The sequence below is a fragment of the Mytilus edulis genome, chromosome 4 (genome assembly GCF_963676685.1).
Source record: "Mytilus edulis chromosome 4, xbMytEdul2.2, whole genome shotgun sequence".
In the NCBI taxonomy this organism is placed as follows: Eukaryota; Metazoa; Mollusca; class Bivalvia; order Mytilida; family Mytilidae; genus Mytilus; species Mytilus edulis.
The window spans coordinates 24874440-24901358 of NC_092347.1; the positions used below are offsets into that span (position 1 = coordinate 24874440).

The following is a 26919-nucleotide window of genomic DNA, read 5'->3' on the forward strand; positions in this document are numbered from 1 at the left end:
ACAAAGTTTATAACCAAACTCAGTAGAGACCTGTCTAAATTGCATTTGATTGATGAATTCAACAACACTGACCATTATCTTGATATTTTTTTCGTTTTTCCTGTATCTTGGCATTGCACAAGGTCATGTTTTTCTCTGACTGTTTATACTCAATCCATTGGATGTTGGATGTGCACTGATTGATAGTTTTGTCTTAGTTTAATGATCATTTGATTAGTTGTTTTGGGCTTTGAACTAGCTATCAGTAACTAGGAGTACTCTCAGATCTGTACTTAAGTGTCTTTTTGTTATTGGGATGAACAAGTTCCCGTTCACGTCCACTCTGTTTTTGTGAGATGTATTTTTATTTGTATCCATCTGATGAGTTGAGCCCTTTTTCAACTTTTTATAATTCTTTCTTATGTTGTTCTGTTACACCACAGTCCCAGGTTAGGGGAGGGTTGGGATCTCAGTAACATGTTAAACCCCACCCACATTTTGTTACTTCTGTATGCATGTGCCTGTCCTCAGTCAGGAGTCTGTAATTCAATGGTTGTCATTTGTTACTGTGTTACATATTTGTTTTTGATTCATTTTTTCTACATTAATTAGGCCGTTAGTTTTCCTCGTTTGAATTGTTTTATATTTGTCATTTTGGGGCTTTTTATAGCTGAAGAGCCGTATGGGCTTTGCTCATTGTTGAAGGCTGTACAGTGACCTATAGCTGTTAATCTCTGTCATTTGGTCTCTTGTGGAGAGTGTCTCATTAGCATCATACCACATCTTTTTAAAATCAGTAAGTAAATCACAAATTCTAAATTTATAAGTTCATTAGACCACATTCATTGTGTTAGAAACCTATTCTGTGTCTAATATTTAATCACAATCCAAATAAGACCTGTATCAATCTTAAATGCTGTGTCCATATTTGCTCCAACTGGTCATGATGTACCAAGCGGCATGCTGTGGAACATTTTATTTTAAAATAAAGCCAAACATATCAAACGTAGTAACATTCAACGGACATATCCCGTTCCATTGTGCCAACATGCAAAACTTATAATAACGTCTGTAAACTGATGAAAGTCTCGAGGATGCTTTGTGAAATAGGTATTTCTCAAATAAAAAATTATTATACAATTTTGTTTATTATAAAGCAACATAAAATGTACAATAGTATCATGGATATATAAATAATGAAAACATATTTATACTGTAAATTCAAACCTAACTTCGAAGTATTTATAGCTTGGTAATGTTAAACATTGGACAAAAAGAATAAATAATTGTTGTCATTTCAGGAAATGTTCAAAATAAATCATGCTATCGAAATTTACAATATAACTTTATTTTTGTGAAATCTTTACTGGTGTAGCAATTTAAAAAAAAATGTATCAAAAATCTGTGAATTTTCAGTCATTGGAAAATAAATGGATAAACTGGAGTATACAGTTATGTAGTTCCTTGCTGACTATCTTCTTTTGTTAGATATGAGATATCATACAGTTGTCAAGTTGACAGTAGAATCTTGAAAAAAATGTTTAAATTCACAGGAAGACAAGTTTACTTTAAAAAAAATTGTCTACATTCACAGCTCAACAAATTAACATTAACAAAATTGTTGGTCGACAGGTCAACAAATTAACTTTTACAAATAATTGTCTATACCTACATAGGTCGACAAGTTTCAAGGGTTCGTGGTAAGGTATGGGTTAGGCATAGAGTTAATACCCATGCACCCATGCAAGTGTAAGGATTATGATTAAGGATGTTTGCTTGTCATGTTTTGGAATTTTTTTGGCAGATTTTCAAAATCCTCAGGTTTTATCCATTAAAAAATTTGCCCATTTTTCTTTTTTCGTGTTGTGCAAGAATCTATAAAATATTTTGGGATGCTATGAATAACAAAGAAGCTAAATTCATTCAAGTATGGACATCACAATATGGCAACTAATTACATAATAAGTTATGTAATAATTATGTCATAATGAAATTATCACAATTTGAAAGATTAATCCTTCTTTCTTTTGGTACCTCATTTATAAAATTTAAAGAAAGATGAGCTGAATTACATCAGTTTAAAGATGTCTGATTCCGTATGAAAAATCTTTGTATTGTGCTACCTTGATGTGTAATTAAGTGCCCTATATTTTGTTACTTAGTGAGATAAAAACTAGAGGCTCTAAAGAGCCTGTGTCGCTCACCTTGGTCCATGTGAATATTAAACAATGGACACAGATGGATTCATGACCGTGGAAAATGTTATTGAAAATCTTCAAATTTTAAGAAAATTGTTAAAAATTGACTATGAAGGGCAATAACTCCTTAGGGGGTCAATCGACTATTTTGGTCAGACTGACTTATTTTTAGTTCTTACTTTGCTGTACATTATTGCTGTTTACAGTTTATCTCTATCTATAATAATATTCAAGATAATAACAAAAAAACAGCAAAATTTCCAATTCAGGGGCAGCAACCTAACAACCGATTATCCGATTCATCTGAAAATTTCAGGGCAGATAGATCGTGACCTGATCAACAATTTTACTTCCTCTCAGATTTGCTCTTAATGCTTTGGTTTTTGAGTTATAAGCCAAAAATTGCATTTTACCCCCATGTTCTATTTTTAGCCAAGGTGGCCATCTTGGTTTGTTGGCCGAGTTAGCGGACACATTTTTTTAACTAGATACCCAATGATGATTATGGCTAAGTTTGGTTAAATTTGGCACAGTAGTTTCAGAGGAGAAGATTTTTCTACGATTACTAAGATTTACGAAAAATGGTTAAAAATTGACTATAAAGGGCAATAACTCCTAAAGTGGTCAACTGACCATTTTGGTCATGTTGTCGTATTTGTAGATCTTACTTTGCTGAACATTATTGCTGTTTACAGTTTATCTCTATCTATAATAATATTCAAGATAATAACCAAAAACAGCAAAATTTCCTTAAAATTACCATTTCAGGGGCAGCAACCCAACAACGGAATGTCCGATTCATCTGAAAATTTCAGGGCAGACAGATCTTGACATGATGAACAATTTTATGCATGTCAGATTTGCTCTAAATGCTTTGGTTTTTGAGTTATAAGCCAAAAACTGAATTTTACCCCTATGTTCTATTTTTAGCCATGGCCGCCATCTTGGTTGGTTGGCCGGGTCACCGGAAACATTTTTAAATCTAGATACCACAATGATGATTATGGCCAAGTTTGGTTAAATTTGGCCCAGTAGTTTCAGAGGATTAGATTTTTCTAAAAGATTACTAAGATTTACGAAAAATGGTTAAAAAATTGACTATAAAGGGCAATAACTCCTAAAGTGGTCAACTGACCATTTTGGTCATGTTGACTTATTTGTAGATCTTACTTTGCTGAACATTATTGCTGTTTACAGTTTATCTCTATCTATAATAATATTCAGGATATTAACCAAAAACAGCAAAATTTCCTTAAAATTACCATTTCAGGGGCAGTAACCCAACAACGGAATGTCGGATTCATCTGAAAATTTCAGGGCAGATAGATCTTGACCTGATAAACAATTTTACCCCATGTCAGATTTGCTCTTAATGCTTTGGTTTTTGAGTTATAAGCCAAAAACTGCATTTTACCCCTATGTTCTATTTTTAGCCATGGTGGCCATCTTGGTTGGTTGGGCGGGGCACCGGACACATTTTTTAAACTAGTTACCCCAATGATGATTATGGCCAAGTTTGGTTAAATTTGACCCACTAGTTTCAGAGGAGAAGATTTTTCTAAAAGATTACTAAGATTTACGAAAAATGGTTAAAAATTGACTATAAAGGGCAATAACTCCTAAAGTGGTCAACTGACCATTTTGATCATGTTGACTTATTTGTAGATCTTACTTTGCTGAACATTTTTGCTGTTTACAGTTTACCACTATCTATAATAATATTCAAGATAATAACCAAAAACAGCAAAATTTCCTTAAAATTACCATTTCAGGGGCAGCAACCCAACAACGAAATGTCCGATTCATCTGAAAATTTCAGGGCAGATAGATCTTGACCTGTTGAACAATAATACCCCTGTCAGATTTGCTCTAAATGCTTTGGTTTTTGAGTTATAAGCCAAAAACTGCATTTTACCCCTATGTTCTATTTTTAGCCATGGCGGCCATCTTGGTTGGTTGGCCGGGTCATCGGACACATTTTTTAAACTAGATACCCCAATGATGATTGTGGCCAAGTTTGGTTAAATTTGGCCCAGTAGTTTCACAGGAGAAGATTTTTGTAAAAGTTAACGCAGGACGACGACGGACGCCGGACGCCAAGTGATGAGAAAAGCTCACTTGGCCCTTTCGGCCAGGTGAGCTAAAAAAGGGATTATTTTAAGGGAACTCGCTTCTCTGTTTCAAAAGACAAGTTTATATTGATAGGGGATTAATAAAGGAATCAAAAGAGCCAAAAAACCAACATAGGTCACCATGCTCATTTTGATATATAAGCCATTTTCCTTAATAAAGGCATTTGTTGACTTGTCCACCTGTCGATCTGTCTACAAGTCAACCATAAAATTTAAAAAAGAAGAACTTTATTCTATCAAATTGTCAACCATTACAATTATAATTTTCCATTTCATCAAATAATAATTATAAAATGATAAGTATTAATCAACTATTTTTATAACTATATTACAAGTTTTTATTTGCATAGGAATACATATATCAAAAGCCAGAACTAAATATGTGTATACTACATTTGAGCCAAACTAATAACAGCATTATAAAAAAATTTGTTAATTTACAGTAAATGGAACCAGATGCTCCGCAGGGCGTAGCTTTATACGACCGCAGAGGTTGAACCCTGAACGGTTAGGGCAAGTATGGACACAACATTCAAGCTGGATTCAGCTCTAAATTTGGATTGTGATTAAATAGTTGACACAGCATAGGTTTCTGACACAGAATGAATGTGTTCTAATGAACTTAAAATTTTTGTTTCTCTTAGAGCAATTCACTATGCTGTTGAATATTAATCCTCTCAAAAAAATGTTTGAAGAAATTTTCTTTTTTATTTATGAAATTTCAAATGAGAAAAATTGAACCCAATTTTTTTAATCACATCCCCCTTTCCCTTATTCCAAAACTAATCTCAATTAAAATTTCTAATGGAGTTTGCAACAATAACTACTCATTTAAATACATCATAAAATATTAAGATGTAAAAAAAACTGCTTCTTATCACTGAATGGTAAAGATTATTTTAATTTATCAGTTGGTAGTAAAAAGTGAATATACACTGTATATTGTATATAACAAAGATTTAAGTTGATTCTGGACAAAGAAAGATAACTCCAATTAAAAAAAAATCTTGCTATTGCACAATATTTTGCAATTAGATATTTCTTGCTTACTATTCTGGACAAAGAAAGATAACTCTAATTAAAAAAAAATTTGATATTTCACAATATTGTGCAATTAGATATTTCTTGCCATTGTGCAATACTGTGCAATTGAAAAGACTTGCTATTGCACAATACTTAATATAATAATTTTAGATCCTGATTTGGACCAACTTGAAAACTGGGCCCATAATAAAAAATCTAAGTACATTTTTGGATTCAGCATATCAAAGAACTTCAAGATTTCAATTTTTGTTAAAATCAGACTAAGTTTAATTTTGGACCCTTTGGACTTTAGTGTAGACCAATTTGAAAACAGGACCAAAAATGAAGAATCTACATACACAGTTAGATTTGGTATATCAAAGAACCCCATTTATTCAATTTTTGATGAAATCAAACAAATTTTAATTTTGGACCCCGATTTGGACCAACTTGAAAACTGGGCCAATAATCAAGAATCTAAGTACATTTTTAGATTCAGCATATCAAAGAACCTAACTGATTCATTTTTTGTCAAAATCAAACTAAGTTTAATTTTGGACCCTTTGGACCTTAATGTAGACCAATTTGAAAACGGGACCAAAAGTTAAGAATCTACATACACAGTCATGACAGTTAGATTCAGCATATCAAAGAACCCCAATTATTCAATTTTGATGAAATCAAACAAAAGTTTAATTTTGGACCCTTTGGGCCCCTTATTATGTTGGGACCAAAACTCCCAAAATCAAACCCAACCTTTCTTTTATGGTCATAAACCTTGTGTTTAAATTTCATAGATTTCTATTTACTTATACTAACGTTATGGTGCGAAAACCAAGAAAAATGCTTATTTGGGTCCCTTTTTGGCCCCTAATTCCTAAACTGTTGGGACCTAAACTCCCAAAATCAATACCAACCTTCCTTTTGTAGTCATTAACATTGTGTTTAAATTTCATTGATTTCTATTTACTTAAACTAATGTTATTGTGCGAAAACCAAGAATAATGCTTATTTGGGCCCTTTTTTGGCCCCTAATTCCTAAACTGTTGAGACCAAAACTCCCAAAATCAATCCCAACCGTTCTTTTGTGGTCATAAACCTTGTGTCAAAATTTCATAGATTTCTATTAACTTAAACTAAAGTTATAGTGCGAAAACCAAGAAAATGCTTATTTGGGCCCTTTTTGGCCCCTAATTCCTAAAATATTGGGACCAAAACTCCCAAAATCAATACCAACCTTCCTTTTGTGGTCATAAACCTTGTGTTAAAATTTCATAGATTTCCATTCACTTTTACTAAAGTTAGAGTGCGAAAACTAAAAGTATTCGGACGACGGACGACGACGCAGACGCCAACGTGATAGCAATATACGACGAAAATTTTTTCAAAATTTGCGGTCGTATAAAAAGTAACAGCATAAAAAAATGAATCATTTGGCTTTCAGAATTATCATTTAAAGATTTTATTAAACAATAAAGCAATATATATCTTGTCTGCATGATTGTTATTGTCCATTGGATTGACCACACAAGGGCACCTGTAAAAGAAATAAAATGATATTTCATTTCCTGACAATCCATAGTAATTTCAGAAGAAAAGAAGAGAAAGAAGTTAAAAAGAACTATAAAGAGGGGGGCAAGGGGGGTCCCCATAACAGCAAAACAGTGAATTGATTTGGTGAAAAACAGATAACAAGGAATTGAAAAGGGATAATAACAGATAACAGTAATGAAATATGAAAATGAATCTGTCCAGGACCAATCCAGTAGATGACTCGTAGATCTTAGTATATAACTTGTGGTATGGACCTAGAAAATTTGTATAAACAAGACGTTTCGGCCGTTGAGGCAGTTCTGCCTTGGTCTATTTTTTTCCGTAACTTGTACAATAAGTTATAGTATGGATGTTGAATTTTTCTGAACGAAATTACTAGTTTCTGTTTTTGATATAGGGATATTTTTAATCTAGGGCATTTGAGGGATCAATTTTTAATGATTTAGGTTTTTTTATTTAATTTTTGAAAGTAGTGCAGCCAGTGACACTTTATTTTCAATTTGATTTTTAGATAAAAAAAATTCTGAAAAGCAATATATATACTTTACAAGTAATAAAAAATACATTGATGCACAATATATTTTTTTTAATTTAATGACCTCATGATAAAACTCACTTATAAAATACAAAAATACCCAGATCATTGGAGACAGGACTTGTAACTGAAACACGCATGTCAGTTGTGGTTATTCTGATAATAGAAATGGACTCAAGTGAGAATTCTGATAGTATAATAGAAATTGGACCTAGTGAAAATTTGGATGACACCAAGTGAAACATTAATCATGTATCTTATGTGAAATTATAGAATATGGAAAATTTGGGTACAGCATTGGAGAAGCTGTAGGATTTTAAAAAGGGTATTTGTCAAAAAATTAAACTGAAGACACATCTGTATTTGCATCAATGGTTTCTGAGCTTCACTTTCGCCATGTGAAGCAGCTAAAAAGCTTTTAAAAATATGGTGATCAGGGTTCTCTTTCATGTAAATGAAAAGAGAGGGAGTAGCACTTATAATATAAATGCTAAAAGAAAAAGATGTTGTATAATTCCCAAAGCCATAATTCAAACCCACACCACTTAGTAATATAAAACAATTCAAAGGAGAAAGCTAACTGGCTTATTTATCCACAAAATAGTGAACGAGAAACTTAGCAACAACAGTAACAAACTACAACCACTGAATCCAGGCTCCTGACTTGGAAATAGGCACATACAGAATGTGACTGCGTCAACTTTAGCATGCTAGTTGGTGTCCAATCCTCCCCTAATTAGGGACAGTGGTGTAATAGTACAACATAAAGATTATTATGTGGTCATTGAATAAAACAGTCTATAGGGTGTACCAATGCCTTTTTTATAACAAAATCCATACTATAAGTTATTGTACAAGTAATAAGTGAATTATAATTTGTACAAACTGCTACATGTTCACAGACAATGTAATTTATTACAAAGGATAATAATAATATATACTGGAATGGTCCTGGGTCTAATTGATTTTATATGTTTATGTGATGTAAAATACTGAAATTCTTCTGCAAATACAGGGCCACCCGATATTACCGGTAGAAAGACCCCAATAGATATACATTGTAAGAAGATGTGGTAAGCGTGCCAATGAGACTATTATCCATTCAAATCACAATTTTCAATTATCTTCAATTTCGACGGAAGATTGGCTGTCAAAATGCTAACATTCCAATTTTCAATAACAGTTAACAGCAAATAGATTCTCACAATAACAGATAACAAAATAGATAATAGTCCTATAACAGCTAACAAAGAATAAGACAATAACAGCTAACAGTAAATATATTTTCAGAATAACAGATAACAAAGAATTAAAATGCCCCATAACAGCATAACAGTTAAACCCCTTGCCCCCCTCTATAAACCTTCTGATCATTAAAACATCTGATTTACATCTATAAAGGCTGCAGTAGAAAATATAAAGATGAAATATAATTGCAAATAATAAAGATTTATAGAAATTTAAACTGTCCATAAGATTATATCAATTAATAAAATTTGTAAGAGGGTAGTAATGCCCTTTACCATCAGGCTTCAAGCAGTCATTATTGGCTACTGTTAGCATCAAATAATGATCATTATCGTTATTTTTTGGAAAAAAACTAACTGGATTCCTCAAAATTTGTTTAATTTTTTCATCATCTAAAACTTTACATTTTATTGCATGCTCCAAATTTTACGTCATTTAGTTCTCATTTTTACTGTTATTGGTTATAAAGGTATCCCCATTACCACCCTCTTGTATGTGGACAAATAAATATTTTCTCACCTCAAAAAGATCCAAATTCTACTCCAGACAGTATCCAAAAGGACAAGCTGTGATCTGTGATGCTACCTGTAATACAAAGTTGAATCTGTTATTTAAACTCTTCAAAAAATCTACAGTGGATTAAATGATTGTTATTGTGATTGAGGAAAACTTTGATTTCTGTGGATATTTGATAGAAAGTTGGTCAATAGAAAATTTAACTTTGCACATTTAAGTTTGTGGTGCATAATTACTAAAGAAATTCAGTGGATATTTAGTTTGAATCTTGATGAATAGAAAAAAAGTCAAAAACAATTTCTGTTTCAAAGCTTGACAGTATCTTGACTATCTTGGACAATTATGTACCCCTTTCCTTTGGAGCTGAATATATCTCCATGTAATTCAATCTTCATGAAAGGGACCTGAACCGTTATTAAAATTGGCATCAAACACTTTTAGATTAAAATTAAAGAATATAGTTCCAATGTCCACCTTGGTGCACTTATTCTATATTTCCATAGAGCATAACTCTGTTAAACTAGAGGCTCTAAAGAGCCTGTGTCGCTCACCTTGGTCTATGTGAATATTAAAGGAAGCAGATGGATTCATGACAAAATTGTGTTTGTACATCTTACTTTACTGAACATTCTTGCTGCTTAAATCTCTATCTATAATGAACTTGGCCCAGTAGTTTCAACGGGTTGTCCGATTCATCAAATTTCAGGGCAGATAGATCTTGACCTGATAAACAATTTTACTACTTGTCAGATTTACTTTAAATGCTTTGGTTTTTGAGTTATAAGCCAAAAACTGAATTTCACCCCTATGTTCTATTTCTAGCCATGGCGGCCATCTTGGTTGGTTGGCCAGGTGACGCCACACGTTTTTTAAACTAGATACTCCAATGATGATTGTGGCCAAGTTTGGTTAAATTTGGCCCAGTAGTTTCAGAGGAGAAGATTTTTGTAAAAGATTACTAAGATTTAGGAAAAATGGTTAAAAATTGACTATAAAGGGCAATAACTCCTAAAGGGGTCAACTGACCATTTTGGTCATGTTGACTTACTTGTAAATCTTACTTTGCTGAACATTATTGCTGTTTACAGTTTATCTCTATCTATAATAATATTCAAGATAATAACCATAAACAGCAAAAATTCCCTAAAATCACCAATTCAGGGGCAGCAACCCAACAACGGGTTGTCGGATTCATCTGAAAATTTCAGGGCAGATAGATCTTGACCTGATAAACAATTTTACCCCATGTCAGATTTGCTCTAAATGCTTTGGTTTTTGAGTTATAAGCCGAAAACTGCATTTTACCCCTATGTTCTATTTTTAGCCATGGCGGCCATCTTGGTTGGTTGACGGGGTCACCGGACACATTTTTTAAAACTAGATACCCCAATGATGATTGTGGCCAAGTTTGGTTTAATTTGGCACAGTAGTTTCAGAGGAGAAGATTTTTGTAAAAGTTAACGACGACGACGGACGACGGATGACGGACGCCAAGTGATGAGAAAAGCTCACTTGGCCCTTCGGGCCAGGTGAGCTAAAAAAGTTGATTGTCCACCATTATAGAATTTGTCCGAGATATTATGCGTTACGTGGGGGATAAAAATTTGGGTATATCTACCAATATGTTAGCAGTATCAGATCACCAGTTCTGTACTTCCAACACCATGAGATCAGTCCTCACATCAGCCTATAAACAAATAATAAAACCAATATACTTGTATGAAATATTCCTTTTACAAGTCAATCCAAGCACTATAGATATCTTTCACAAAACAGTCTACTTATAACACATACTTGTTAAAGAAATCTATTGTGCTTGTATTGATAGAAAAAAAGTCAACTGATATCTTGTGGATATGCAATTTACTGTCCTCATTAACTTCAAAGATCCATGAAATTCTGCTGTGCAGTTTCAGTGGACTTGTAGTAAAACTGTTAAAGCAGTATAGGCCTTAATTTAAGTTCAGAGGGGCATAACATAACTCCTAGAAAACAAAAAAATCATAATTTCTTGTTAACATGCAGAACGACATAGTATTGTGTACGTACTACCTTGTTTTATAAAATTCTGTTGTAATGACAAGAAACAGGTTGATGGACAGGACAGGTCAAAAACATTATACCTCACGCAAATTCACATTTTACATTATGTTAGTTTAGAAATTCAAAAAATCTATGTAATGATCAAAACTTACTTTAAAAGTCTGATTCAATTGCCATTTCGAGTCTCAATCCTTATGGACAAACCAAAAGCTAATCTGAAATGTTTAAACAAATAATCTGACCTACATATTTCAGTTACAAAAAAAATATTCTGGATTTATTTTTGACAAATAGGATATGAATGATGTAAAAAACAAAATTTTGTCTTGCTTAAAAAATCTAGCTTCATATAAAAGCCACGACTCCACCCCATGAAAATCAGTTGGTCTGTGAATATTAATACTTCAGTTAAAAAAACATGATTTATTTATTTGTGTCTATATTAGTTGTTATTTATGTGCCTTGTACAAATCTAGTGTGTAAAACCAAAAGAACCATATTTTTTCACAGTTTATTCTTATTGTCCCAGGTTATTGCATTGTTGAGCATTCACAAACATGTTTACTCAGTGGGAGATCAAGTACTTTTTATAAGGTGGGCCCACTGACTGAACTAAAAAAAAAGGAGGGGGCACTTCATGCTTTAGTGATTCTGTATATAATCAACTCGTTTTTGGAGATATGAATGAAACACATTCAAATAAATATATTGTTTGATGTCTTGTGTTCTTTCATGTACATTTTCATTTCTATAAAATCTATAAAAATTGTATGGCTTAAATAAACTTGCCTGGTTTAGTTCATGGTTAAGCCTGATCAGAATTGGTTGAAGATCTCTCTAACCATCTTTCTTGGAGCTGATATTGATTTCAAGCTGTTTTGAAGTGCTTTTCAAAATTGGTTTTTATGATATCAAAATCCACTGTCCATTTAAATAACTGAAATGTCACAAAAATGATTATTTCTTTCTTTGTTGTAATTTCTTTTTTCCAATCATGATGATTTATTGGATTAAATTATAATATTACGTATTAAGTACCAGATGTGGGTTAAAACATATCTAATATTTTGAAAATTTGCAAAAAATTGGTTGGAAACCATAATTTCTTCTTCCCTTAAAAATTATCATCTAGAACGTTGCTTTCTAAGCGATGGTTTGTAGTCCCCAGAAAATGAAGCAAATGCATTGGTATGCAACACAAGTATTATAAGTACATAATAAATGAAAACTCAAACAGTGTTGAAAATATTAGGATTGGTGCTTATGCAAAATGCAAATTTAACTTTTACTTGTAATCAGAATATCTCATGCCCTTCTCGTAATCAATCTCAATTCTTGGTAGATGAGGTTGTCATGTTAGAGCACAGAATATGTCGTCTTAATCATTTAAGTTAGATTTCTCAAAGAAATACAACAACCAAAATGAAATGCAGGTGGATAAAAGGTCGACTGATGTTGGACCAAATGAAACTATGTTCTGAATGAAACAAAATTATTGACAGTTACCGGTAACGGAAATCAACAAAATCCGGAAATTGTAAATTTTTCAAAATAAAAAAATTCAGGGCAGGACAATTTCAGAAGGGCGGGCTGGGATGAAAATCTATTAATTAATCTTAATTGACCCTAGGAGAAATGATATCAAACAGCTGTAACTCAAAATATTGACAATTCTATGTTCTAAAATTCTGTTTGACAGCTTCAGTTTTTGACCTTTTTTATCTGGACCAAATAACTACTCAACATAAAGATTATGCTCCCAATTTATTATCCAATACCTTTTTAATATTTCATGCATGAATTATCCAATATCTTTTAAATATTTTATGCATAAAATATCAAATGAGTAGTTAACAGGGGTCAACATCAGTCGACCTTTTATCCTTAATTTCAACCTGCTATGAAATTTGCTAGGACTCAATACCACAACAACCAGTTATGATAGGCTTTTGTATGATACATTGAGCTAATAGTAACATGTGGGCGATATGAAATTTAAAATAAAAAATCAATTAATTTTGTCAATTGTCTTTCTAAATGTTTCAAAGCTAGACAAAAAAAAAATGCACAGAAACATTGATTGATTGATTGTTGGGTGTTTTTACACCACTTTTGGGATATTTCGTGGTGACCAGTTTTTATTGGTGGAGGTAGCCGGAGTGCCAGGAGAAAACTACTGACCTTTGATAATGAAACTGGCAACTGCCAATTAAGTCAATTAAGATTGGAGTCTATTTACCTTGCACCCACAAGAGCAGGTTCCAACTCAAAACATCAGTGTTGAGTAGCTAGTGATTACAGTAGTAACACGGAGGCCCCACAGGAAAATTTAATCGTTTTTAAAAAATAAATCATCTACCATTTCTTAAATTTGAAAGAATAGTTGTATACAATACCTGTTCTATTCCGTCCTACTAACATTGATTGATAAATACTGCACTTATATATGAAATAGTGCTACATACTCATGGTATAGCCATAAAAAGATTGCGTCTTCTACAAATATCGAGACAGTGTCAATAAAATGGATATTAAAGTCAAATACATATAAAAAAACCACAGTATTTTGCAATAGTTTTAAAATGACTAAAATAAAGATTCCAAGGAGGAAATAGTTTATGCTCTGAGAAAAATATGCTTTCTTTAAAAGACCAAAGTACAAAATGTATTAAAAACCAACAAATTTCTTCTTTTGAATATCAACAAACTTATGATGGGTAAAGGAAGATGTAGTAGAAGTGCCAATGAGACAACTCTTCATCCAAATAACAATTTATAAAAGTAAACCATTATAGGTCAAGGTACGGCCTTCAACACTGAGCATTGGCTCACTCCGAACAAGAAGCTATAAAGGGCCTAAAAAATTACTATTGTAAAACCATTCAAACGAGAAAACCAACAATGGTTTGTATGGTAATTTAACAAATTTCCTAATTGTTGTGGTTAACTTATTTTAATGATGAGTAAGTTATCTCCCTTAAAACATAGAAATGCTAAATATTAAGCAAATAAATGGAGAATGTGTCCCTCCATTCCCCTCCCCCTTAAATTGAAAGTAAAAATGAAATAGTTCACTTTAAACTTTGGATTAGAAGTTAATTTACAAGTAGAATCTTTTTAAAATCTATGACTCAACCAATAAAAAAACCCATTAACCAACCAAAAAGGTTTGACATTAAATATGATTTCCTTAAAAATAATTAATTCAAACATGAAAAGAAAGGACTAGTGACATTACCCTTCTTTTTTTCTTTTTTTTTAAATAAATAGGAAGATTATTAGCCTTAAGGTGGTACCTAACACTTAAACTAAAATTAATTTGGCTCGCTGAATTTTCATAAAGTTTTGAAACAGTATTTACTTTTACCCTTTGACAAAAATATAAAAATTAAAAAAAAATTTGAACCAACCTTTTTATCAGAAAAATTACACTGGTTATATATATAGCAGTTTGACAAACACTAATTTTGATCATTAAGAAGCTTAATATTCCCTAAACAAAACAACGTCATTAAAATGTTTAGCTGATTTTGCAGAGTTATCTGCCTGTAGTGTTAGGTACCACCTAAACTGGCCCCTGTTGTGTTCACTTATCGCTACACTGACAACAGGTATGGCCTAAATCCTGTGGTCATTATTCTGACCACGGGATTTAATAGTTTGACGAGAGTACATCATGTGCTATGTTTGATTATGCATTATACTGATAGAAAATCAAACAGAAATTAGCACATTTATAGACTACTTAAATAGTTCTTAAGGGAATGAAAGATAACAGCTCAGTTTGTCAAGAACATGTTAACACGCTCCCTGGTCGTTTATCTGGCTACCACCATGGAGTTAATTAACAGATACTTGTTTATTTTGCAGCATCGCAGTATTAACATTTGAGGTCAATTTCCTATGACTTTAATTGGCCATTTTTATTAGCAAATCGTTGAATTTGTAAGACTCGTCCAATTAATGACAAGGTGACATTAGCTACAACCTGTTCCTTCAGTGTGAAGCTATAGATTGAACGACAGACCAGTTTAGGTACCACCTTAATGCACTATAATATTTGGTCTTTCACTTTGGGCTGCTTCTTCTGTCCTCTTTGGTAGAATTGGAAATAAAAGAAAGTCATTATTATTCAGATTAATGTACACAAATCAAAACATTTTTATAAACAATTTTTTTAAAACATTTTCTCATTGTTGAAGGACTTGTCTGTGAACTTGTATATGAAGAACAGCAATAAAATAAAAGGGTTTCTTTGTTGTAGACCAAGTAAATTTGACATTTTCCCGCTCTTATTCTTCAATTTTTCCTGGTTCTTAATAACAGGGACATTAGAAAGAACCAATCCAGCGTATCTTAGTTTGGCTGCGTCATTTTTCCATGTGGACTGCTCCCCAAAAATGAAGCCAGATAATCTCCAGAAAACTTCAGCATGACATCTCAAAGTTCCCTTCTACAGGCATAGGCAAGAAGCCTGTAGCTGTCGTAGGTCGCTAGCGAACATCTGAGCCGCCCGTCCTCGCGAGTCTGCGACGTAGGCCATCTCAACATCCATGACTGTCGTCCCATTTGGAGGTAACCACCTACTTCGAGGAAACGCCACAAACAGCAAAATCACTTAATCCTACTTACATTGCCTATATTTCTTCAAGTCTTTCACTTTTGGCTGCTTCTTCTGTCCTCTTTGGTAGAATTGGAAATAAAAGAAAGTCATTATTATTCAGATTAATGTACACAAATCAAAACATTTTTAAACACATTTTTTATTAAACATTTTCTCATTGTTGAAGGACTTGTCTGTCAACTTGAATATGAAGAACAGCAATAAAATAAAAGGTTTTTTGTGGATCGAATCAGTCAATTACTATCAAATATCAAATGTATATCATTTCAAAATTACATAAAAAGATCCCTTTGAATAACACACACCATATCCTGAAAAAAAAGTACCACTGGACTATCAATAGAACAAAAGCAAGAAACAGACAATAAAACCTGACCAATCAGAACTAGCTCAGAAAACAACTGTTAATTGTTAGAAAAGACTTTGCACTTGAAGCACAATGTATTTCTGAAATGATCATTTGATATTTGTTCTGCAATATCAAATTGTTTTCAAATTAAGATTAATATTCTGTTACAAAATTCTACTATTAATTTGGTACATCTGACCTTCAAAACAGCGGTACTCCAAAAATAACCCCTGGTTTTCTGGAAATCTTAAATTAGTGTACTATAGAGCGCATTAATCCCGAATTTTTAATGCAAACTGACAGACAAGTGAATTTTAGCTCAAAATGGTCGAAATATATTTCTCTTTCACCAAAAGTTTCATTTCTGCAAATTTGTTGGTTAAATTAAGTAAACAATGACATCAAAAGCACTATTTTGTGTTACAGTAGGCCTACTTTTAAATACGTTCAAAATTTGAGGGAGTAATTGGTGGTCTGACACCTACAAAACACTAGGAGATAACTCTGTAAGAAACAGCTGAACATTTTTATACACAATTTTTTTAAAACATTTTCTCATTGTTGAAGGACTTGTCTGTGAACTTGTATATGAAGAACAGCAATAAAATAAAAGGGTTTCTTTGTTGTAGACCAAGTAAATTTGACATTTTCCCGCTCTTATTCCTCAATTTTTCCTGCTTCTTAATAACAGGGACATTAGAAAGAACCAATCCAGCGTATCTTTAGTTTGGCTGCGTCATTTTTCCATGTGGACTGCTTCCCAAAAATGAAACCAGATAATCTCCAGAAAACTTCAGCATGACATCTCAAAGTCCCCTTCTACAGGCATAGGCAGAAAGCCTGTAGCTGTCGTAGGTCGCTAGCGAACATCTGAGCCGCCCGTCCTCGCGAGTCTGCGACGTAGGCCATCTCAACATCCATGACTGTCGTCCCATTTGGAGGTAACCAGCTACTTCGAGGAAACACCACAAACAGCAAAATCACTTAATCCTACTTACATTGCCTATATTTCTTCAAGTCTTTCACTTTGGGCTGCTTCTTCTGTTCTCTTTGGTAGAATCGGAAATAAAAGACAGTCATTATTAGTCAGATTAATGTACACAAATCAAAACATTTTTATAAACAATTTTTTTATACATTTTCTCATTGTTGAAGGACTTGTTTGTCAACTTGAATATGAAGAACAGCAATAAAATAAAAGGTTTTTTGTGGATCGAATCAGTCAATTACTATCAAATATCAAATGTATATCATTTCAAAATTACATAAAAAGATCCCTTTGAATAACACACACCATATCCTGAAAAAAAAAAGTACCACTGAACTATCAATAGAACAAAAGCAAGAAACAGACAATAAAACCTGACCAATCAGAACTAGCTCAGAAAACAACTGTTAATTGTTAGAAAAGACTTTGCACTTGAAGCACAATGTATTTCTGAAATGATCATTTGATATTTGTTCTGCAATATCAAATTGTTTTCAAATTAAGATTAATATTCTGTTACAAAATTCTACTATTAATTTGGTACATCTGACCTTCAAAACAGCGGTACTCCAAAAATAACCCCTGGTTTTCTGGAAATCTTAAATTAGTGTACTATAGAGCGCATTAATCCCGAATTTTTAATGCAAACTGACAGACAAGTGAATTTTAGCTCAAAATGGTCGAAATATATTTCTCTTTCACCAAAAGTTTCATTTCTGCAAATTTGTTGGTTAAATTAAGTAAACAATGACATCAAAAGCACTATTTTGTGTTACAGTAGGCCTACTTTTAAATACGTTCAAAATTTGAGGGAGTAATTGGTGGTCTGACACCTACATAACACTAGGAGATAACTCTGTAAGAAACAGCTGAACATTTTTATACACAATTTTTTTAAAACATTTTCTCATTGTTGAAGGACTTGTCTGTGAACTTGTATATGAAGAACAGCAATAAAATAAAAGGGTTTCTTTGTTGTAGACCAAGTAAATTTGACATTTTCCCGCTCTTATTCCTCAATTTTTCCTGCTTCTTAATAACAGGGACATTAGAAAGAACCAATCCAGCGTATCTTTAGTTTGGCTGCGTCATTTTTCCATGTGGACTGCTTCCCAAAAATGAAACCAGATAATCTCCAGAAAACTTCAGCATGACATCTCAAAGTCCCCTTCTACAGGCATAGGCAGAAAGCCTGTAGCTGTCGTAGGTCGCTAGCGAACATCTGAGCTGCCCGTCCTCGCGAGTCTGCGACGTAGGCCATCTCAACATCCATGACTGTCGTCCCATTTGGAGGTAACCAGCTACTTCGAGGAAACACCACAAACAGCAAAATCACTTAATCCTACTTACATTGCCTATATTTCTTCAAGTCTTTCACTTTGGGCTGCTTCTTCTGTTCTCTTTGGTAGAATCAGAAATAAAAGACAGTCATTATTAGTCAGATTAATGTACACAAATCAAAACATTTTTATAAACAATTTTTTTACACATTTTCTCATTGTTGAAGGACTTGTCTGTCAACTTGAATATGAAGAACAGCAATAAAATAAAAGGTTTTTTGTGGATCGAATCAGTCAATTACTATCAAATATCAAATGTATATCATTTCAAAATTACATCAAAAGATCCCTTTGAATAACACACACCATATCCTGAAAAAAAAAGTACCACTGAACTATTAATAGAACAAAAGCAAGAAACAGACAATAAAACCTGACCAATCAGAACTAGCTCAGAAAACAACTGTTAATTATTAGAAAAGACTTTGCACTTGAAGCACAATGTATTTCTGAAATGATCATTTGATATTTGTTCTGCAATATCAAATTGTTTTCAAATTAAGATTAATATTCTGTTACAAAATTCTACTATTAATTTGGTACATCTGACCTTCAAAACAGCGGTACTCCAAAAATAACCCCTGGTTTTCTGGAAATCTTAAATTAGTGTACTATAGAGCGCATTAATCCCGAATTTTTAATGCAAACTGACAGACTAGTGAATTTTAGCTCAAAATGGTCGAAATATATTTCTCTTTCACCAAAAGTTTCATTTCTGCAAATTTGTTGGTTAAATTAAGTAAACAATGACATCAAAAGCACTATTTTGTGTTACAGTAGGCCTACTTTTAAATACGTTCAAAATTTGAGGGAGTAATTGGTGGTCTGACACCTACATAACACTAGGAGATAACTCTGTAAGAAACAGCTGAACATTTTTATACACAATTTTTTTAAAACATTTTCTCATTGTTGAAGGACTTGTCTGTGAACTTGTATATGAAGAACAGCAATAAAATAAAAGGGTTTCTTTGTTGTAGACCAAGTAAATTTGACATTTTCCCGCTCTTATTTCTCAATTTTTCCTGCTTCTTAATAACAGGGACATTAGAAAGAACCAATCCAGCGTATCTTTAGTTTGGCTGCGTCATTTTTCCATGTGGACTGCTTCCCAAAAATGAAACCAGATAATCTCCAGAAAACTTCAGCATGACATCTCAAAGTCCCATTCTACAGGCATAGGCAGAAAGCCTGTAGCTGTCGTAGGTCGCTAGCGAACATCTGAGCCGCCCGTCCACGCGAGTCTGCGACGTAGGCCATCTCAACATCCATGACTGTCATCCCATTTGGAGGTAACCAGCTACTTCGAGGAAACACCACAAACAGCAAAATCACTTAATCCTACTTACATTGCCTATATTTCTTCAAGTCTTTCACTTTGGGCTGCTTCTTCTGTTCTCTTTGGTAGAATCGGAAATAAAAGACAGTCATTATTAGTCAGATTAATGTACACAAATCAAAACATTTTTATAAACAATTTTTTTATACATTTTCTCATTGTTGAAGGACTTGTCTGTCAACTTGAATATGAAGAACAGCAATAAAATAAAAGGTTTTTTGTGGATCGAATCAGTCAATTTCTATCAAATATCAAATGTATATCATTTCAAAATTACATAAAAAGATCCCTTTGAATAACACACACCATATCCTGAAAAAAAAGTACCACTGGACTATCAATAGAACAAAAGCAAGAAACAGACAATAAAACCTGACCAATCAGAACTAGCTCAGAAAACAACTGTTAATTGTTAGAAAAGACTTTGCACTTGAAGCACAATGTATTTCTGAAATGATCATTTGATATTTGTTCTGCAATATCAAATTGTTTTCAAATTAAGATTAATATTCTGTTACAAAATTCTACTATTAATTTGGTACATCTGACCTTCAAAACAGCGGTACTCCAAAAATAACCCCTGGTTTTCTGGAAATCTTAAATTAGTGTACTATAGAGCGCATTAATCCCGAATTTTTAATGCAAACTGACAGACAAGTGAATTTTAGCTCAAAATGGTCGAAATATATTTCTCTTTCACCAAAAGTTTCATTTCTGCAAATTTGTTGGTTAAATTAAGTAAACAATGACATCAAAAGCACTATTTTGTGTTACAGTAGGCCTACTTTTAAATACGTTCAAAATTTGAGGGAGTAATTGGTGGTCTGACACCTACAAAACACTAGGAGATAACTCTGTAAGAAACAGCTGAACATTTTTATACACAATTTTTTTTAAACATTTTCTCATTGTTGAAGGACTTGTCTGTGAACTTGTATATGAAGAACAGCAATAAAATAAAAGGGTTTCTTTGTTGTAGACCAAGTAAATTTGACATTTTCCCGCTCTTATTCCTTAATTTTTCCTGCTTCTTAATAACAGGGACATTAGAAAGAACCAATCCAGCGTATCTTTAGTTTGGCTGCATCATTTTTCCATGTGGACTGCTTCCCAAAAATGAAACCAGATAATCTCCAGAAAACTTCAGCATGACATCTCAAAGTCCCCTTCTACAGGCATAGGCAGAAAGCCTGTAGCTGTCGTAGGTCGCTAGCGAACATCTGAGCCGCCCGTCCTCGCGAGTCTGCGACGTAGGCCATCTCAACATCCATGACTGTCGTCCCATTTGGAGGTAACCAGCTACTTCGAGGAAACACCACAAACAGCAAAATCACTTAATCCTACTTACATTGCCTATATTTCTTCAAGTCTTTCACTTTGGGCTGCTTCTTCTGTTCTCTTTGGTAGAATCGGAAATAAAAGACAGTCATTATTAGTCAGATTAATGTACACAAATCAAAACATTTTTATAAACAATTTTTTTATACATTTTCTCATTGTTGAAGGACTTGTCTGTCAACTTGAATATGAAGAACAGCAATAAAATAAAAGGTTTTTTGTGGATCGAATCATTCAATTTCTATCAAATATCAAATGTATATCATTTCAAAATTACATAAAAAGAATCCTTTGAATAACACACACCATATCCTGAAAAAAAAAAGTACCACTGAACTATCAATAGAACAAAAGCAAGAAACAGACAATAAAACCCGACCAATCAGAACTAGCTCAGAAAACAACTGTTAATTATTAGAAAAGACTTTGCACTTGAAGCACAATGTATTTCTGAAATGATCATTTGATATTTGTTCTGCAATATCAAATTGTTTTCAAATTAAGATTAATATTCTGTTACAAAATTCTACTATTAATTTGGTACATCTGACCTTCAAAACAGCGGTACTCCAAAAATAACCCCTGGTTTTCTGGAAATCTTAAATTAGTGTACTATAGAGCGCATTAATCCCGAATTTTTAATGCAAACTGACAGACAAGTGAATTTTAGCTCAAAATGGTCGAAATATATTTCTCTTTCACCAAAAGTTTCATTTCTGCAAATTTGTTGGTTAAATTAAGTAAACAATGACATCAAAAGCACTATTTTGTGTTACAGTAGGCCTACTTTTAAATACGTTCAAAATTTGAGGGAGTAATTGGTGGTCTGACACCTACATAACACTAGGAGATAACTCTGTAAGAAACAGCTGAACATTTTTATAAACAATTTTTTTTAAACATTTTCTCATTGTTGAAGGACTTGTCTGTGACCTTGTATATGAAGAACAGCAATAAAATAAAAGGGTTTCTTTGTTGTAGACCAAGTAAATTTGACATTTTCAGTTCTTATTCCTCAATTTTTCCTGCTTCTTAATAACAGGGACATTAGAAAGAACCAATCCAGCGTATCTTTAGTTTGGCTGCGTCATTTTTCCATGTGGACTGCTTCCCAAAAATGAAACCAGATAATCTCCAGAAAACTTCAGCATGACATCTCAAAGTCCCCTTCTACAGGCATAGGCAGAAAGCCTGTAGCTGTCGTAGGTCGCTAGCGAACATCTGAGCTGCCCGTCCTCGCGAGTCTGCGACGTAGGCCATCTCAACATCCATGACTGTCGTCCCATTTGGAGGTAACCAGCTACTTCGAGGAAACACCACAAACAGCAAAATCACTTAATCCTACTTACATTGCCTATATTTCTTCAAGTCTTTCACTTTGGGCTGCTTCTTCTGTTCTCTTTGGTAGAATCAGAAATAAAAGACAGTCATTATTAGTCAGATTAATGTACACAAATCAAAACATTTTTATAAACAATTTTTTTACACATTTTCTCATTGTTGAAGGACTTGTCTGTCAACTTGAATATGAAGAACAGCAATAAAATAAAAGGTTTTTTGTGGATCGAATCAGTCAATTACTATCAAATATCAAATGTATATCATTTCAAAATTACATCAAAAGATCCCTTTGAATAACACACACCATATCCTGAAAAAAAAAGTACCACTGAACTATTAATAGAACAAAAGCAAGAAACAGACAATAAAACCTGACCAATCAGAACTAGCTCAGAAAACAACTGTTAATTATTAGAAAAGACTTTGCACTTGAAGCACAATGTATTTCTGAAATGATCATTTGATATTTGTTCTGCAATATCAAATTGTTTTCAAATTAAGATTAATATTCTGTTACAAAATTCTACTATTAATTTGGTACATCTGACCTTCAAAACAGCGGTACTCCAAAAATAACCCCTGGTTTTCTGGAAATCTTAAATTAGTGTACTATAGAGCGCATTAATCCCGAATTTTTAATGCAAACTGACAGACTAGTGAATTTTAGCTCAAAATGGTCGAAATATATTTCTCTTTCACCAAAAGTTTCATTTCTGCAAATTTGTTGGTTAAATTAAGTAAACAATGACATCAAAAGCACTATTTTGTGTTACAGTAGGCCTACTTTTAAATACGTTCAAAATTTGAGGGAGTAATTGGTGGTCTGACACCTACATAACACTAGGAGATAACTCTGTAAGAAACAGCTGAACATTTTTATACACAATTTTTTTAAAACATTTTCTCATTGTTGAAGGACTTGTCTGTGAACTTGTATATGAAGAACAGCAATAAAATAAAAGGGTTTCTTTGTTGTAGACCAAGTAAATTTGACATTTTCCCGCTCTTATTTCTCAATTTTTCCTGCTTCTTAATAACAGGGACATTAGAAAGAACCAATCCAGCGTATCTTTAGTTTGGCTGCGTCATTTTTCCATGTGGACTGCTTCCCAAAAATGAAACCAGATAATCTCCAGAAAACTTCAGCATGACATCTCAAAGTCCCATTCTACAGGCATAGGCAGAAAGCCTGTAGCTGTCGTAGGTCGCTAGCGAACATCTGAGCCGCCCGTCCACGCGAGTCTGCGACGTAGGCCATCTCAACATCCATGACTGTCATCCCATTTGGAGGTAACCAGCTACTTCGAGGAAACACCACAAACAGCAAAATCACTTAATCCTACTTACATTGCCTATATTTCTTCAAGTCTTTCACTTTGGGCTGCTTCTTCTGTTCTCTTTGGTAGAATCGGAAATAAAAGACAGTCATTATTAGTCAGATTAATGTACACAAATCAAAACATTTTTATAAACAATTTTTTTATACATTTTCTCATTGTTGAAGGACTTGTCTGTCAACTTGAATATGAAGAACAGCAATAAAATAAAAGGTTTTTTGTGGATCGAATCAGTCAATTACTATCAAATATCAAATGTATATCATTTCAAAATTACATAAAAAGATCCCTTTGAATAACACACACCATATCCTGAAAAAAAAGTACCACTGGACTATCAATAGAACAAAAGCAAGAAACAGACAATAAAACCTGACCAATCAGAACTAGCTCAGAAAACAACTGTTAATTGTTAGAAAAGACTTTGCACTTGAAGCACAATGTATTTCTGAAATGATCATTTGATATTTGTTCTGCAATATCAAATTGTTTTCAAATTAAGATTAATATTCTGTTACAAAATTCTACTATTAATTTGGTACATCTGACCTTCAAAACAGCGGTACTCCAAAAATAACCCCTGGTTTTCTGGAAATCTTAAATTAGTGTACTATAGAGCGCATTAATCCCGAATTTTTAATGCAAACTGACAGACAAGTGAATTTTAGCTCAAAATGGTCGAAATATATTTCTCTTTCACCAAAAGTTTCATTTCTGCAAATTTGTTGGTTAAATTAAGTAAACAATGACATCAAAAGCACTATTTTGTGTTACAGTAGGCCTACTTTTAAATACGTTCAAAATTTGAGGGAGTAATTGGTGGTCTGACACCTACAAAACACTAGGAGATAACTCTGTAAGAAACAGCTGAACATTTTTATACACAATTTTTTTTAAACATTTTCTCATTGTTGAAGGACTTGTCTGTGAACTTGTATATGAAGAACAGCAATAAAATAAAAGGGTTTCTTTGTTGTAGACCAAGTAAATTTGACATTTTCCCGCTCTTATTCCTTAATTTTTCCTGCTTCTTAATAACAGGGACATTAGAAAGAACCAATCCAGCGTATCTTTAGTTTGGCTGCATCATTTTTCCATGTGGACTGCTTCCCAAAAATGAAACCAGATAATCTCCAGAAAACTTCAGCATGACATCTCAAAGTCCCCTTCTACAGGCATAGGCAGAAAGCCTGTAGCTGTCGTAGGTCGCTAGCGAACATCTGAGCCGCCCGTCCTCGCGAGTCTGCGACGTAGGCCATCTCAACATCCATGACTCGTCCCATTTGGAGGTAACCAGCTACTTCGAGGAAACACCACAAACAGCAAAATCACTTAATCCTACTTACATTGCCTTTATTTCTTCAAGTCTTTCACTTTGGGCTGCTTCTTCTGTCCTCTTTGGTAGAATCGGAAATAAAAGAGTCATTATTAGTCAGATTAATGTACACAAATCAAAACATTTTTATAAACAATTTTTTAAAACATTTTCTCATTGTTGAAGGACCTGTCTGTGAACTTGTATATGAAGAACAGCAATAAAATAAAAGGGTTTCTTTGTTGTAGACCAAGTAAATTTGACATTTTCCCGCTCTTATTCTTCAATTTTTCCTGCTTCTTAATAACAGGGACATTAGAAAGAACCAATCCAGCGTATCTTTAGTTTGGCTGCGTCATTTTTCCATGTGGACTGCTTCCCAAAAATGAAACCAGATAATCTCCAGAAAACTTCAGCATGACATCTCAAAGTCCCCTTCTACAGGCATAGGCAGAAAGCCTGTAGCTGTCGTAGGTCGCTAGCGAACATCTGAGCCACCGTCCTCGCGAGTCTGCGACGTAGGCCATCTCAACATCCATGACTGTTGTCCCATTTGGAGGTAACCAGCTACTTCGAGGAAACACCACAAACAGCAAAATCACTTAATCCTACTTACATTGCCTATATTTCTTCAAGTCTTTCACTTTGGGCTGCTTCTTCTGTCCTCCATTTGTAGAATTGGAAATAAAAGAAAGTCATTATTATTCAGATTAATGTACACAAATCAAGACATTTTTATACACAATTTTTTTTATTTAAACATTTTTTCATTGTTGAAGGACTTGTCTGTGAACTTGTATATGAAGAACAGCAATAAAATAAAAGGGTTTCTTTGTTGTAGACCAAGTAAATTTGACATTTTCCCGCTCTTATTTCTCAATTTTTCCTGCTTCTTAATAACAGGGACATTAGAAAGAACCAATCCAGCGTATCTTTAGTTTGGCTGCGTCATTTTTCCATGTGGACTGCTTCCCAAAAATGAAACCAGATAATCTCCAGAAAACTTCAGCATGACATCTCAAAGTCCCCTTCTACAGGCATAGGCAGAAAGCCTGTAGCTGTCGTAGGTCGCTAGCGAACATCTGAGCCGCCCGTCCTCGCGAGTCTGCGACGTAGGCCATCTCAACATCCATGACTGTCGTCCCATTTGGAGGTAACCAGCTACTTCGAGGAAACACCACAAACAGCAAAATCACTTAATCCTACTTACATTGCCTATATTTCTTCAAGTCTTTCACTTTGGGCTGCTTCTTCTGTTCTCTTTGGTAGAATCGGAAATAAAAGACAGTCATTATTAGTCAGATTAATGTACACAAATCAAAACATTTTTATAAACAATTTTTTTATACATTTTCTCATTGTTGAAGGACTTGTCTGTCAACTTGAATATGAAGAACAGCAATAAAATAAAAGGTTTTTTGTGGATCGAATCATTCAATTTCTATCAAATATCAAATGTATATCATTTCAAAATTACATAAAAAGAATCCTTTGAATAACACACACCATATCCTGAAAAAAAAAAGTACCACTGAACTATCAATAGAACAAAAGCAAGAAACAGACAATAAAACCCGACCAATCAGAACTAGCTCAGAAAACAACTGTTAATTATTAGAAAAGACTTTGCACTTGAAGTACAATGTATTTCTGAAATGATCATTTGATATTTGTTCTGCAATATCAAATTGTTTTCAAATTAAGATTAATATTCTGTTAC

The 26919-nt window shown here is 33.3% G+C and overlaps 2 long non-coding RNA genes across 3 annotated transcripts; both read right to left on the bottom strand.

Annotated features, from left to right (window-relative positions):
• Positions 1-6735: 6735 nt before the first annotated feature.
• Positions 6736-21454, bottom strand: LOC139521763 (uncharacterized). The gene is made up of 9 exons (XR_011664064.1): positions 21217-21454; positions 19879-19928; positions 17200-18589; positions 13625-16163; positions 12018-12165; positions 11381-11443; positions 10804-10872; positions 9189-9254; positions 6736-6869 (listed from the first exon to the last, which is right to left on the bottom strand). It is a non-coding gene; the product is annotated as an uncharacterized lncRNA (long non-coding RNA).
• A 50-nt stretch (positions 21455-21504) lies between these two features.
• On the bottom strand, positions 21505-26640 carry LOC139521764 (uncharacterized). 2 transcript variants are annotated; one of them, XR_011664065.1, is made up of 3 exons: positions 25816-26640; positions 23895-23944; positions 21505-22605 (listed from the first exon to the last, which is right to left on the bottom strand). It is a non-coding gene; the product is annotated as an uncharacterized lncRNA (long non-coding RNA). The 2 variants fall into 2 exon arrangements; XR_011664066.1 differs by lacking the exon at positions 21505-22605 and adding an exon at positions 22626-22857.
• Positions 26641-26919: the final 279 nt, after the last annotated feature.